Raw genomic sequence first — 14,588 nt, 5'->3', positions numbered from 1 at the left:
AACCTCTGTTTTTCAATAATTCTATAATTTTCAGCAGTTTTGACAGTGTAATTACAAGAATTTGCCCAACAGTTTGACCTTCAGAAATGTTGTACTAATAACAAACTAACACACAATGTGAAGCACATTGTAATGGTCAGAATATTTTATGGAAAAAGTAAATCTGCAAGAATGTTCTTCAAACACTGTCTTCATGGATATGCACAACTCACTTCTCATATTTTCTAGCATAGGTCCATGGACACATGCATGTTATAATATGCTGTTTAAACTTGGGAGTATATGTTTTACAGTATGTGATAATGTCGAGGTCCAACTATGCTAACTTTTCTAAGGACACACCCTTAATTCCTGCTAAGATTTCCACAATTGGGTTAATATTTGATTGGTTTGCTGACTGTACTGTTGAGAGCTGTACCAGACTGTTTCCATGAAAAATGCATTTTGTAGAGGGGGAAAAGCACTTATTGTGGTTCAGATGATTAGAGTCCGAGTGGCACCTTGTGCATTGGTTGCCAATGGATAGGTGAAGAAGGAAACTGAGAAGATGATGCTGGGTCACTTATATGGAAGGAGAGTGGTGATCCAGTTGGTTGTCTGCCACGTGTAAGCATAGGCTCCAGGTGACAAAGATTGACCAGTAACCAGGAGGTGGGCTTGGCACTCCCAAGCCTATAATGGTAACACACACAATACATGTGTTGGAACATGCATGTATATTGGACTTGAGAACATAAAAGGCTCTTACAGTGGCATACATTCTCATATCAATCAAAAGGAAGCGGGATAAGGGCTAAAAAAATTAACTGGATGCATGAGATAATGAGTGCTTTGGGTTAAGCCCTGGCAGGCCAGAAGAAGTGCAGGCTAGATGGATCGCTGCTGATGGCGATCATCCCCTTGGATTACTTGTCTAGATAGTCTGCTGAGGAGATCGACACAGAACACTGATGGTCCCCACTTTTAATGTAACAAGAAGTAACTTTCATTCCTGCCTGGAAGACAGTTTATTCTCATCAGCTATCTCATTACTTATTAGATACATTACCAATTATTAGGGAACAGATTGACCAGTACTAAATTATTAGGTTGAATGTTGGTAGGTGAAAAGTCAAGAAACCTACAGAACATAAATTAATAAATAATCCAAAGAGATATCATGCTCTAGTTGTTTACAGTTGGTCATATGATATATTCAGGACACTGGTAGAGATTACAGTTTTGTACTGGTTTCCAAGACCAATATTTTGTATTGTTTGTTAGTAACATAAAGTCAATAAATAAATAAATACAGGTAAATAGTAAAACTTCAAAATTAAAAAAGAGAAAGTCATACAATATGACCACAAAGGATACCTCTACAAAAAGTTTAACACATCTCTGTAAGAAATAAACTGGATACATTTCTTACATTTCATAATGGTTGAAAGAAATGATAACAGCAATATAACAGAGAGTATTTGAAAGCAGTGACAATATCGCCACTGCAAAAGTTCTATAGCTTACAGAAAACTTAATATCAGCTCTATTTTGTCATATTCAGAGTTTTGTAGTAGCATTTATGCTAGAAGATGCTACTGAAGGCATCATCCTCTGGTTTATTTCTTTATTAGGCATAGTTTTATTCAAACTAAATAAATGCCCTTGGGCAGATAGCCTAGTATGAACCTATGAACCTATGAACCTATTATATGATCAATGAGCTGTGAAGAATGAGACTTAACGATTTGCACACAGCAGAGTAAAGGCAAATGCATAATCATAACTAATCCTATCATGGTCACAAATATCATTACATATTATTCTGCCTTGCACTCACACATTATCAGATCTATCAAGGGACTGAAGAATTAACAAATGCTAGGAACCTGATAACTGGCTTTTCTGTCAAAAGACAGCAATCGGAAACCAAAGACTGGATCGTGGATGTAGCAAATGCATGCCATTAATCAGATGAAAGCTAAAACATTCATTAGATTTTCAAATCTTTATAGGGAATATTTTGTGGTAATATAGCAATGTCTTTTGGCTATTCCCAGTTAGTGGTTGCTACAGAGGATCACCTGTCTGCATATTGATTGGCAGTGGACTTTTATGGTGCCAAGTTGCCAGCCTTCACAGAAGGCACACCCACATGCATGTCTTTAAAGCTCACTCAGCCACAGGGAGGACATGCAGACTCCATACAGAAGGAACTCCAGCTGAGAATCGAACCAAATAACCTCTTGCTGTAAGGCAACAATGCTAATCGCTGCACCACCGTGGCCACAAATTTTTACCACGTGTGTGTGGTAATATACTTTTCCAAAATGTATGCTTGATGGAATGCATGACTCTAAACAGTGAGGAGAAATGTTACTTAAGAATAATCATAGCTACGAATAACTTTAACCTTATGTTGCTTTTATTTTCTTCCCTGACTATTGTGAGCTTATAGTGCTAAATATTGTTTGTGTTCATTTTAGTAACACAAGTGACATTATCAGAGAGAAGAAGCTGTAGACAGATGTCCCCTTTCATTTGATTCATTTTATTCACTTTCTTTGACTTGCACGAGTGTTTTGAAATGTTTTCTTCAAGGTCTGAATGCTGAGCATTGAGCAAAGATATATTGCTGCATTATGAAAGAACTGCTTAGTTCTATAAACATTCAGGCCATCATGCAATTAACCCAGGAAACTAACAAATTAGGATTCTGTGCGTCTTATTTCTAACACTCAAGTACTTTGAGTGACCCATGTTGCAATGATAAACAGCATTACGCTGATTTTACTAACCCAAAGACATCAAAGATGTGTGCGCAAGACCTAACATACCTATATTAAAATACTTGCAAGAATAGTTCATGATCATTTCACAGCATATATTTGCAAGTAAATCTTTTGTTAAATGGCTGAAGCAATGTCTTCAATGCATTAACATATATAGCTATATGTCTATATATCTGTGTGTGTGTGTGTGTGTGTGTGTGTGTGTGTGTGTGTGTGTGTGTGTGTGTGTGTGTGTGTGTATATATATATATATATATATATATATAGACTAGATATAGATAGAGATATATACCTATATAGATATACAGCTAGCTTCAGGTAAAATTTCTAATATGGAGAAAGAAAATTTAAAAGGCACACTACTTCTAGATCAAATAAGAGCAGATAGATTTTTTTATCATGTGCTTTCACTAACATCAAAAGCATTTGCTTATGTGATGGCTTACTTAAATGGGTAGGAAGATTTCTACCTGATAGTCATCTGAATGGCATGTCCAAGACATTTCCTCAGACTTTTGATCAGCTGCTCCACAATGCTCTCTCCCAGACGATATCCCCCTTTTCTTTTTACTAATGACTTATCATCTGCCTACTCTACCCCACAATTAACTCTTTATGTTGATGATGGCATCCTTCTGGAAGCAGACGAAGCATGCAACAATACAGAAGTACCTGCACAAAATGTCCTGCAACATGTTTGCATGGAGCACAGCAGCAAAGTTTCATAAACGCAAATAAAACAAATCACTGTTGTATTGTGTATCATATAATCTGACTATAAATGACAGCATAAACATAAATGATCTTCAGAATAATACTGCTTAACTGGTCAGTCAGTACAAATGTACAGGGAATTAGCTCAACCCATTCCTTTATTGTTAAACTAGCCTACAATGGAACTGCACAGACAAAATGCTAAAACAACTAAAGCATAGCTATAAATAGACAAAAGAGAGAGAAATGAGAACAGATATTATATTTTCACTGTAGAATGAGCTCTGTCTCTTATATCTTTTAAATTGTCTCAAAATACTTCACTCTTTCAGAATATGCTTAACAAAATTACTGATTTATTGAGTCAAGAACTCATCACAATCCTTCACTGCAAAAAAAAAAAATAAAATAAAAAAAAAAACAAGCTGTCTGTCTCTCACTGCTATAGGCAGTTTACTAGTCATTTCTCTTACCTTGAAACTAGAGATCCAGCTTTCAAATGCATCAATTACAACTCTCCCAATATATGTGCTGTTTTCAAATATCCAAGGATCCTTAAAACTAAAAGTGGTCTCTTTAAAACAGTAGATACAGAAAACATTCTACACACTACAGCATGCAACCATTTTTAAGACTAGTCAAGAATGAAAATATTGTTATATTTTATATGTTATATTATTCCAAAGACATGCATCTGGAGCATTTCTCCCCGGGCCTCCGCTGAAAACAGGCTCTGTGGAACCTAGTCGGACATTCCCGGTCAACAAATGTTAAATAAATAAATAAATAAATAAATTGTTCCTACGTTTCAACAAGACAAAAATTAACATTTGAAAACAAAATAACTCTTCAAACTATGTGCAAAAAAAAAAAAAAAACCATTAAGTTGCTAGAAAAGCCCTATTACAATGGTATAAGGAAAAAATGAGTATACAATCTATTTTAATCTGTATACAAGCAACATTTAGATAGATTGTATTACATGTTCTTAATATCTTCATGCCATATGCTTATTTTAATACCTTTTTAGCATTTGGATTTAAATATCAATGATGCTTTACTATTCTTCTTTCATGTTTATACGACAGTATTCTCTGTTTTGTTATATATCTCAGTGTTTGTTATACTGCACTTTTTACTCTTACTCTTTTAAATGCATATCACATATGGCACGTGTCATTACTCAAATGGGTCTTCTAACCAGCCCACCTACCCATTTACCAAATAAAAAAAAAAATGAAAACAAAACAAATAAATAAATAAATGGTCGCTTTTCATAAGATACTTTTGTGCGATTGTCTATTACTTTGCAGCATGCTGGGGATAAGGAGCCTAAATGTGGTGATCAGGTGAACTCTAATGTACACCACCCACCTATGCGTAATGATTAAAAAAAAAGATATATTTACATTGGCTTTAGGTGGATGGTCACTGCCAATATGACATCCTGATCCCTAGTGCAAAATGGGAAGAGAGGGACTGATGCAGATTAACATGTCAAGTTGAAGTTGTATCATTTTGGTATTTAGTCCAAATTCACAGTGCATACTCAAATAATTACTGATCTGTTCGTTTTAACCCACTGTGCATTTTTACCATTTGCTTTCACAAAGTAAATGTAGCATCTATTTTAAGTTATAAAAAATATCAATAAATGTCATAGAGACTAGTTCATGTCACTGCCAAGAATTTTTTGTGATTATATTTTATCCTTTGCACTGTTAGATCCTTCACTCTTTCCACAATTTTCTTGACATTTTGCCTTACAAATGCATGTGAGTTTGTCCATGTCAGTTTGCTATTCAATCTATGACATATAAAATACCTTGCAGGGATTTTAATGATATTGCTGATCATAGAGTTTGTAAAATAATCTTTCCCCATATTAATAAAACTAATGGAATAATTTGCATGTAGTTATATTTTTGTTATATTTTCCTTGCAGATATTGTTTGATCTATATAATTCCCATCTGTAAAGTTAAACTTTGCTCCTTATATATCTAAATCCCCATCAGTGTAGATACATTTATTTTTTAACAACAATCTTACTATGCCAGATATAACATACTTGCAGTTTCGCTGTAATTTTGTTTGGATGTGAATTTTCTTCAACAGACAATCGATAACTTCACAATCTTTGGCATTACTCATTTTTTCCTTAAACAGGAAGCATGTGTTATTCAGATTCATAGTCAATCAAGGAAAAATGTATTCTGCATAGAATGACAGACAGTATAGTAGTTGTGTTTGACAATAAGTAATTCATTGTGTTCAGATAAATAGAGTCATACACCCCTTTGCATAAAGCTAGATTGTTTGGAGAAGGAAAGAAAATTCTACCCTGCCACTGTGTCATCATCTTGGATGCACTTACATATGTTGTTACATGATAGTTAAACAGCTCTTTTCAGAAACATACAATTTTCATAAATTGTAAAGGAAACATGTTTTTATTTTAAGTGCATCATATTTTGTCATGATCACTTATCTGTTCAGCTTCTGTATTTATCTTGTTAAAAATATGTTCATCAAATGGGAAAAGGCTGAAATTGTGGATGTTTTAGCACTGTGAAACACTACGGATGTCTAACAGGACTGCAGAGAAAGTAGTTATAAAATAAAACATTTCTAAAATATTTTGCAGAAATGTGCATTTCCTCGGAATTACAGTCCTTCAGGCTGTATGTGGTCTGGATGGAAATTTCTCATAATAATAGAGGCACTGTTGATTTTGTTTTACAGTTCAAAAGTTCTTCAAATTATATATACATATATATATATATATATATATATATATATATATATATATATATATATATATATATGTGTGTGTGTGTGTGTGTGTGTGGAACAATACTAGTACCAAAGTGACAAAGTTTCAAGTGAAAAATCCAGACAGCTAAATGGAAGATGTGATTAAGCTCAATAATAGTGCTCTTATTGTGTTTGTGTTTGTGTCTGTGTGTGTGCATGTGTGTGTGTGTGCATGTGTGTGTGTGTGTGTGTGTGTGTGTGTGTGTGTGTGTGTGTGTGTGTGTGCATATGCATGCATGCGTGTCTGTGTGTGTGTGTGTGTGTGTGTGTGTGTGTGCACATGCGCGCATGTGTGTGTGTGTGTGTGTGTGTGTGTGTGTGTGTGTGTGTGTGTGTGAGTGAATGTGTGTGCCTGACTGATACAATGACTGTAAAATGCCTGTTTTATTTGATGGGGAAGGTGCAACTGAATAAAAACTATGTGAAGATGCATAGAGCATGATGCTTCTAGATTTGTGAGTAAATTGAGCTCCTTCTCTACTTCTCTGCAGTGATAATCTGCTGTTGACTCAAAACTGTATAATGAAAAATCTTGTATAATACTAACTGCCACTACTGTGACATCTATGCAGATTTCTGCCATATTCGCTTGTTACTGCTGCTGCAGAACATCAAAGTATTTCACCAAGGATTCTGTATTTTCTTTGTTATCCTCAATACTTTGCCTGCTGCATTGCCCCCCCCCCAACTAATTCATAGAATTATAGTAACTATGTACATGGGATGTGCATGCCTATCCTGCAGCATATTAAATACCTGCAAAACACAGGACTAATTTCTGTTCATCTTGGTGCAACGTTTCCTCTTGCCATTTAATTTATTCACGTGTTAAGCCCTAACTGATTAGTTTCAGTACCACAGCTTAACACACAGATACACATGCACACACAGGCATGCATACACAGACATGTGCACAAACAGAGACACAAACACACATACCGACATAATAGACATGCAAACACTGGGACTAAAAAAATGCTCCCTCCAATTTTGAAAAGAAGTAAAACTTTGGATGTGATACTTCCATGGAGGCAAATATCATTATCAAAGTTTAATCAGACATGGGGGTTATGGTGGCATGATCTGAACCCAAACTGAATGTCTTGTTAAGCCTCAAGATTTACCTAGCTAGGATGTAAAAACAGAGAAAACTTTAGAAAAGACAACAACTGTGGAAAAGATAAAAAGGTGCAAGTAAAGAGAAAAATCACTAGAGCTCAATCCATGGTAGAGGATGCTTCGCTTGAGCAGTAATAAGAATGCTGATGACAGTGAAAAGTGACACAATACCACTGAAGGACTTAGCACAACATTACAAACACTTAACTAATGTTGTTGAGAAGAGCTTGATGAGATGACTCAAGTTGTTTTACATCTCTTGCTGTTTTTTTACACATCTATTACTTTATTATTCTTTCATGTTTATATTACTTTGAAGAAGTTTTACCAATACTTTACTGTTTCTGTAATTTGAATGTTTGTCTTTAGCTTTACTAGCTTGGGTCATTACCGAACAGGGTCCCTGAAGGAGACCACCTACCCAATTAACAAATGAATAAATAATAAAGAAATTAATAAATGATTTATAAAACAAATACAATGCAACAAGTGCTAACATTATGTCTTAAATGGTTAAAAGAGATATATGAAAAAAAGAAAAAATATATATTGGAAAAGTCGTGTAGAAGGATCTGTTTCTCTATCATTGACATCTGAGAGCAAGTAAACTATCATACATTAAAAATAGTATGTCAGCACACACATAAAAGATTGTTAGAAACCTCAGATACTCTAAAGTTGGTGAAAGATTGGATTTATTTATTGGAGAGAGAGAGAGAGAGAGAGAGAGAGAGAGAGAGAGAGAGAACCCTGATTTGTACTGTGCTGCATCAATACATGTAGACCTGGGTCTTTGAAGGATGGTGGAGAAAAATATTGTTTATATTATTTCACTAATGTCAAGACATCAATATACACAAATATAGTAATTGTTATATTTGTGTATGTTGATGTCTTGATATTAGTGAAATAATATATATATTTACGGCTTCCACTATCTGCTGGTTGTTTTTTGCTTAAGTTGGTATTTTGAGACCTTGCATTCGCCTTACGTGCAGGAATCCATTTTGGACTGACTTTCTTTGCACAACTTCCATGACTTTAAATTTGAAGTCATGTGTCATATTTGTGTCCATAATGTGCTTAGCTAAAGCATTTGCTTTTACATTTCTACAAATATCTGAATATATATGGGAGCCACTGCCCAAAGTAGTAACAACATTGAGAATTCCATGACTATATTGGAAAGAAGGATATAATTTTAGAAGAGGCTTCAATGGCAGTGGCAAAGCTAGCTTAGTTGGAGGTGGGTGTTGTACCGAGGGGATTGCGAGTGTTGAAAATGCCCTCATATGCAAATACATTGGAAACCACATGCATGCTTTTCAAGTAATGCTCAATAGGCTTGCAGCTTTTGGCAGTAAGTTAGAAGCTGCTAAGCAACAGAAGTTACAGAGGGATATAAATGACTTCAGTTTAGGCCATATTTTTTCATGGCCAAAGAAAAAGAACAATAATGATAAACAATAGACTAAAAAGGGTGCTATGTATGAGCTTGATACTTTCTTTAATGAGGAACCATAATTAACCAGTCATGGCAGTCAAAATGTTAAAAGGACCAATGGTACTGAGTGCAATATGGCCATCTGGAAATTCCCTGACATGACACCTATTTCTACTAATTCCATATCAAACAACACTGAAACTTCTGCTGTGGAAAGATCAGCAAATCAACGACTACAAACAGAAGTCTTAACCAATCAAAGTATAGACTCCAGATCTACTTCATCATTGGTTAATGTAACATCCATTCAAGAGAATGGCAATGCTAGTACCTTACAAAATGGTGAGGTTTTTTTGCAAACAGTTAAAACCAATAAATATCAAACTACCGGAAAAAGTGAAAGTTTATCAACAGACACAATCCCAAAGGAGATTGCAGCAATGGATGAATGTAGCAGGAATCAAAAGGAAGAGCAACATCCCACAAATACACAGCAAACAGGTGCAAAAAAAGTAACTAGTGAATGTTTAAACACTATACTGAACTTATCGAATTATCAGTTAACAAATGCGGACATTTCTTTACTGAACAAGGGGTTAGAGTTCATATCAAGTGTTACTGATACAACAGTAGAAGTAATAACAGATTTAAATATTTTTGTAAGAAATGCTAGTCTGAAATTCATTTTTAAAAATGCAGCATATGATTGTAGAGAAATGTGTAAAAGGGTAAGTACTTTCATACCCAATAATTGTCTGATTTTAAATGCTTTTTTAGACATTTGTGAACAGGATTTAAGTGCTCTTTTTAATGTTGACATGAAGAAAACTAAGAACATTATTATGTGGAATTATGCAGAACACAAAGCACTATGTGGCCTATGCCAGAACCCAGATTTAGTCATAAAACAAGCAGACAAGGGGGGGGGTATAGTGTTATATAATAGAAATGATTATGTTAATGCAAGGCATGATTTTTTATCTGATGAGAAAGATTACTTTTTCTGACATGAAGAAATGTGTGACAAATGTAATATGCTAATATATGACATGCAGCTACAAGGGGATATCACTTTAGATTTATTTAACGTTTTTTACAGTTCCAAATCCGGTGACTCCAATGATATACAGCATTCCAAAAGTACATAAATCAGTGACCAACCCACCTATGAGACTTATAGTTTCAGGGAGGGGGTGGATCACGGAACAATTATCTATGTATATACAGAATATCCTAAGTAAATATTTGCCCCAATGTCAAAGTTTTATAAAAGACACTAAGGATTTCTTAACCAAATTATACACTTGGCATAAAGTTAATAATGAGCATGATTATTTACTTGTGACACTTGACATAAATTCTTTGTTTTCCGTCATTCCCAATGAATATGGTATTAATGCCATTCATGATTTTTTGTGTAATAACACTGAAATGTTGGGTAGGCAGATTGAAAATTTGTTTGAACTTATTGAAATAGTGCTAACCAAGAATATCTTTATTTTCAATGGTGAACCATTTCTACAAGTTTCTGATGTTGCAATGGACACTCCCATGGCTAACACCTATGCAAATTTGGTATTAAATCAATGGCAGCATGAATTTATATATGGCTCCAATAATCCCTACAAAGAAAATGCACTAATGTATTTATGGTTTGTTGATGATTGTTTTTTAATATGGAAAGGTGGTGAACAAATGTTATTGAATTTTGCTGACTATCTGAATACTTCTATTGAATTTTTGAAATTTAAGATGAATTATTCTAGTAGTGCTATGGCCTACTCAGCTGTGCAGATAAAAAAATGCATGATTTTATTAAAAACTAGTGTGCATAAGAAAGAAACTCAAGTCAACAGATATACTCGTGAGAAGCATGCGTGCTCCTCATGTTTTCAAAGGTGTACTAAAGGGACAATTTATCAGAGCCAGTAAATTAAATACAGAGAAAGACATATGCAAGGAACAATGATTAGAAATGGCCCACAAATTCAGTGATATAGGTTATAATGATAGAATGATAATGGAAATTATAGGATCTGTAATGGACAATAGGATGCAAGTGGCATGTCCTTAGTCTTATGAACAGAACAATGATATAATCGATAGAAGCTGATGTCATAAAACAGATATGCGATATATTACTACATATAATCTTAGAACCAAGGAGGTGGAAAATATTATAAAAAAAAATTGGAGAATTTTGATGTCTATGCCAGATTTAGTAAACATAGTAGATGTAAGGTCTAGATTTGCATATAGAAATTGGATGAATTTAAGAAGGAAATTATGCTACAAAGATTTCAAAGTTATTAACAAAGAAATAACAGCAAGAAAGTATGGCACTTTTTCCTGCCATAATTATAGATGCTGTAGAAACAGTGATATAGCACATTTTTTGCATTCAGTCACTAAGAAATTATACAAATGTTACTGTCAAGCAACGTCCAATACAATGCTAATAGTATATATATATATATATAGGGACTTGCACAGAATGTCCATGTTTTTAAGTGGGGAAATGTAGTCATAGGTTAAAAGATAGAATAATAGAACACAAGTCAGATATTCGAGGAATTGTAAAAACAAATGCTTTAGCTAAGCACATTATGGACACAGATATGACACATAACTTCAAATTTAAAGTCAAGGACATTGTGCAAAGAAACCCTAGAGGTGGTGATACTAATAACACATTCGAAATAGAATACAAATGGATTATCAAATTGCAAGCAGATGTCTTTCCAGGACTAAATAAGGCAATAAGTATAAAACCACTATTAGTGAAGAAAAAATTGCAATTATGATGTTATATTATGATATAATACTGTTTAACATAAGTTCTAAGAAGACTTTTTTAAGTATTTTATATATATTTTAATACATAATTAATTGTTTTAATCATTGGATGGCTGTGTTACATGATTTAATTTAATATAAATTTAACAGATTTTATTAATGTTTAAACACTGAAGAAGGATCATTCTCAAAAGCTTTGTCGCTTGTATCAATAAAAGTATTTCTATTTCTGGATTTGTTCTTTGGCATAAAACTGACTAGCCCATCCTACAGACATAACAATTTTGCAATAGTGTCAGGGGACAAAGATATATATGGGTTACATACATTCGAAAAGGCACAGCAGTTGAGTTTTGATAATTCTGTTAAATGGAGGCAAGGCAGAAATGTGGCACTTCAAAGAAAAAATATCATAATGTGTGAGTAAGCTTAAATATTTGGTAAGTTCAACATTACGGTATGTCATATGATTCTCTTTACCCTAAATTATAATTGTGTCAGTTTTACATTATACACAGTAGGGCTATTGATACATCCTCACATATAAGGGGGTGCAGGGTCTTCACTATTAGGATGCTATGACTTGCAAAGCCAAACCCTGAAATAAAAAAAGACACAATATCCAGGAAAACATAGAATACTGACCATCGCTTTTCCACTTTAATCTGTCCTTTTTGCAGGAGGGCAAGTCCCCTGTACCACTCAAACATATATCTATATCTAATCTATATATCTATCTATATATACATATATATAGATGGATATAGCTATAGCTATAGATGTAGATATACAAATACTGAGGTTGTCCAAAGTGAATACTCTGAGGAATGGCAATTTCAGACCACATTTTCAGTCTTGACATTCCTGGATTCATACTACTGAGTCTTGGCATTTCAAATAGTTACCAGTGGATGGGATGAATCCTCCCTTCATAGATAAGATAGATAAAAGTCTTAGACTAAGCTTAGGTTGTTGCTATTTGATCGAGCAGTTCCTGTTTGCTGAGTGCACTTTTCACTTATGAACTTTGGTGTATTGTATATCTGCCAAGCTCCTTACTTCACCAGCAAATTTACCAACAAGGCAGGATAACAGGAATGCATTTCTACTTTATAACAACATAAATACAAATGTTTAAAATGGTCACAAACAGAAATGTGAGGGTCTACTAAATATGCTATGCCTCTTTAAAGGAAGTTAGCATAGTTGGGGCCATGTGCTATCTGGCACTGATATTTTTTCATTCAACTGAAAATTGGCAGCATCAGGTGCATTGCTATTAATGACCCTTTCAATTAGTTGCTTTGTAATATCTGGAATAACTATTCTTTAAGTTCCAGATACTAGTGTCAGGAGATACTGAATGTTTGCCATAATCAACATTTCCAACATATTTTCACACAGAATACAGCCTCTGTATTTTTGTTCTGCCCTATTGTATACTGCCTGCATCCACTTTCTCTTATGGTGTGATCTTTTCAGAAGTGTAAAAAACTTTAAAACTTGACAGTTTTAACTTTCACAATTTTTAAACATTTAACAAAAAAGGTTCATTTTTTAATTAAATTCGTACTTTCACAGTTATCATCATCTTCAATTTTTGCACATTATTTATTTATTTATTTTTTGCTTGAAGTGTTTTTCCAGAACCACTGCTAGCTTTAAGCCTGCAGGAAACCTCTCAGATAACTGGAAGTGTTGAATTCAGCCTTTTGAGCTATAATTCACTGTTGTTAGACTTGTGAACAAAAAAGCATTCAATTTATTTTATTTATTTTAATTGACACGTATTATCCAGGTACATGACCTGGTCCATTGCCCCTTTTCTGGCAAGACCCTGCACAGTTCCCTTATCAAAGCTTCTGCATTAGATTAGACTGAAGTGGTATGTTTTTATAGCAGATGTAAATATGATTACGGAGGGTTTTAAGAATTTAGAAAATGAATTCTGTACTGCATAACCAGATTTGGGTAGTTATCATGTATGTCCTAAAGGTGGAAAAAAAAGGCTTCACCTTTTTAACCTGTAAGATTAAGGTAAATGCAAAATACAGTACAAACCAAAGAGGATTTTATTATATGCTGGGCATCTGCTCTTTGCCAGTGGGACTGTTTTTTTTTTTTGTTGAATCAAAAATTATCACATACTGTAACACAAACAGATCTGATACTGTAGGAACTGTAAAAGTGTGCACATTACGTGCTTGCTATTTGTAAAATAAATTAATAAGGACTAGAGAAAGGTGAAGTGAAAATCTGCTAAAAATAATACAAATGATACTAAAAGGTCTAGTGACCATGTCAGTCAAAATGACACCTAGTACCAGGTAAGCAGTCAGAAATCACAACCAATAGAAGCAGTGCGTTACAGACATGAAATAGTTTACCTACAAAGATTTTAATAGAGTTTATTGGCTTTATGAAAATCATGGTAATTCTGCATGTGTTTGTAAACTGTAAAAAGTGATATACAGTTCTGCATCAAAATGCAAATGTTGTAGAAGCTAATAGGCAGAGAAAAACTAAAATTTTTACTGTAGCCATTAAAATGCATGTGGCAAAAGCTGCAATGCATTCAATAGTGTCAGTGTAAATGAAAAGTGAAGAGCTGAAATTTGAATGCAGACCAAGTTCCTAGCTATATCAAAGTTAATATCTGGAGAAAAAAGATAATGATCAGAGCCGTACTTTTAACATTTAAATTAGACAGTGTCTCTGAATGCAATCTTCAGTCTAAACCTACATTTATATAACCACTTAATGCTCTCTCACTCTGAGTCCAAACTGAAGTTTAAAGATCAAGTTTGGCTAGACCATATGCACAATTTAAAATGTGCAGATTATTGTGAGTTGTATTACTTCAAAGCAATATAAAGCAACTTAAAAGCTTGCAATCATTAGTACAATTCATGCAGCACAGATGCAGAA

This window comes from Protopterus annectens, chromosome 2.part2 (assembly GCF_019279795.1).
Source record: "Protopterus annectens isolate FY-2018-M chromosome 2.part2, PAN1.0, whole genome shotgun sequence".
In the NCBI taxonomy this organism is placed as follows: domain Eukaryota; kingdom Metazoa; phylum Chordata; order Ceratodontiformes; family Protopteridae; genus Protopterus; species Protopterus annectens.
Note: the sequence above shows the minus strand (reverse complement) of the source record.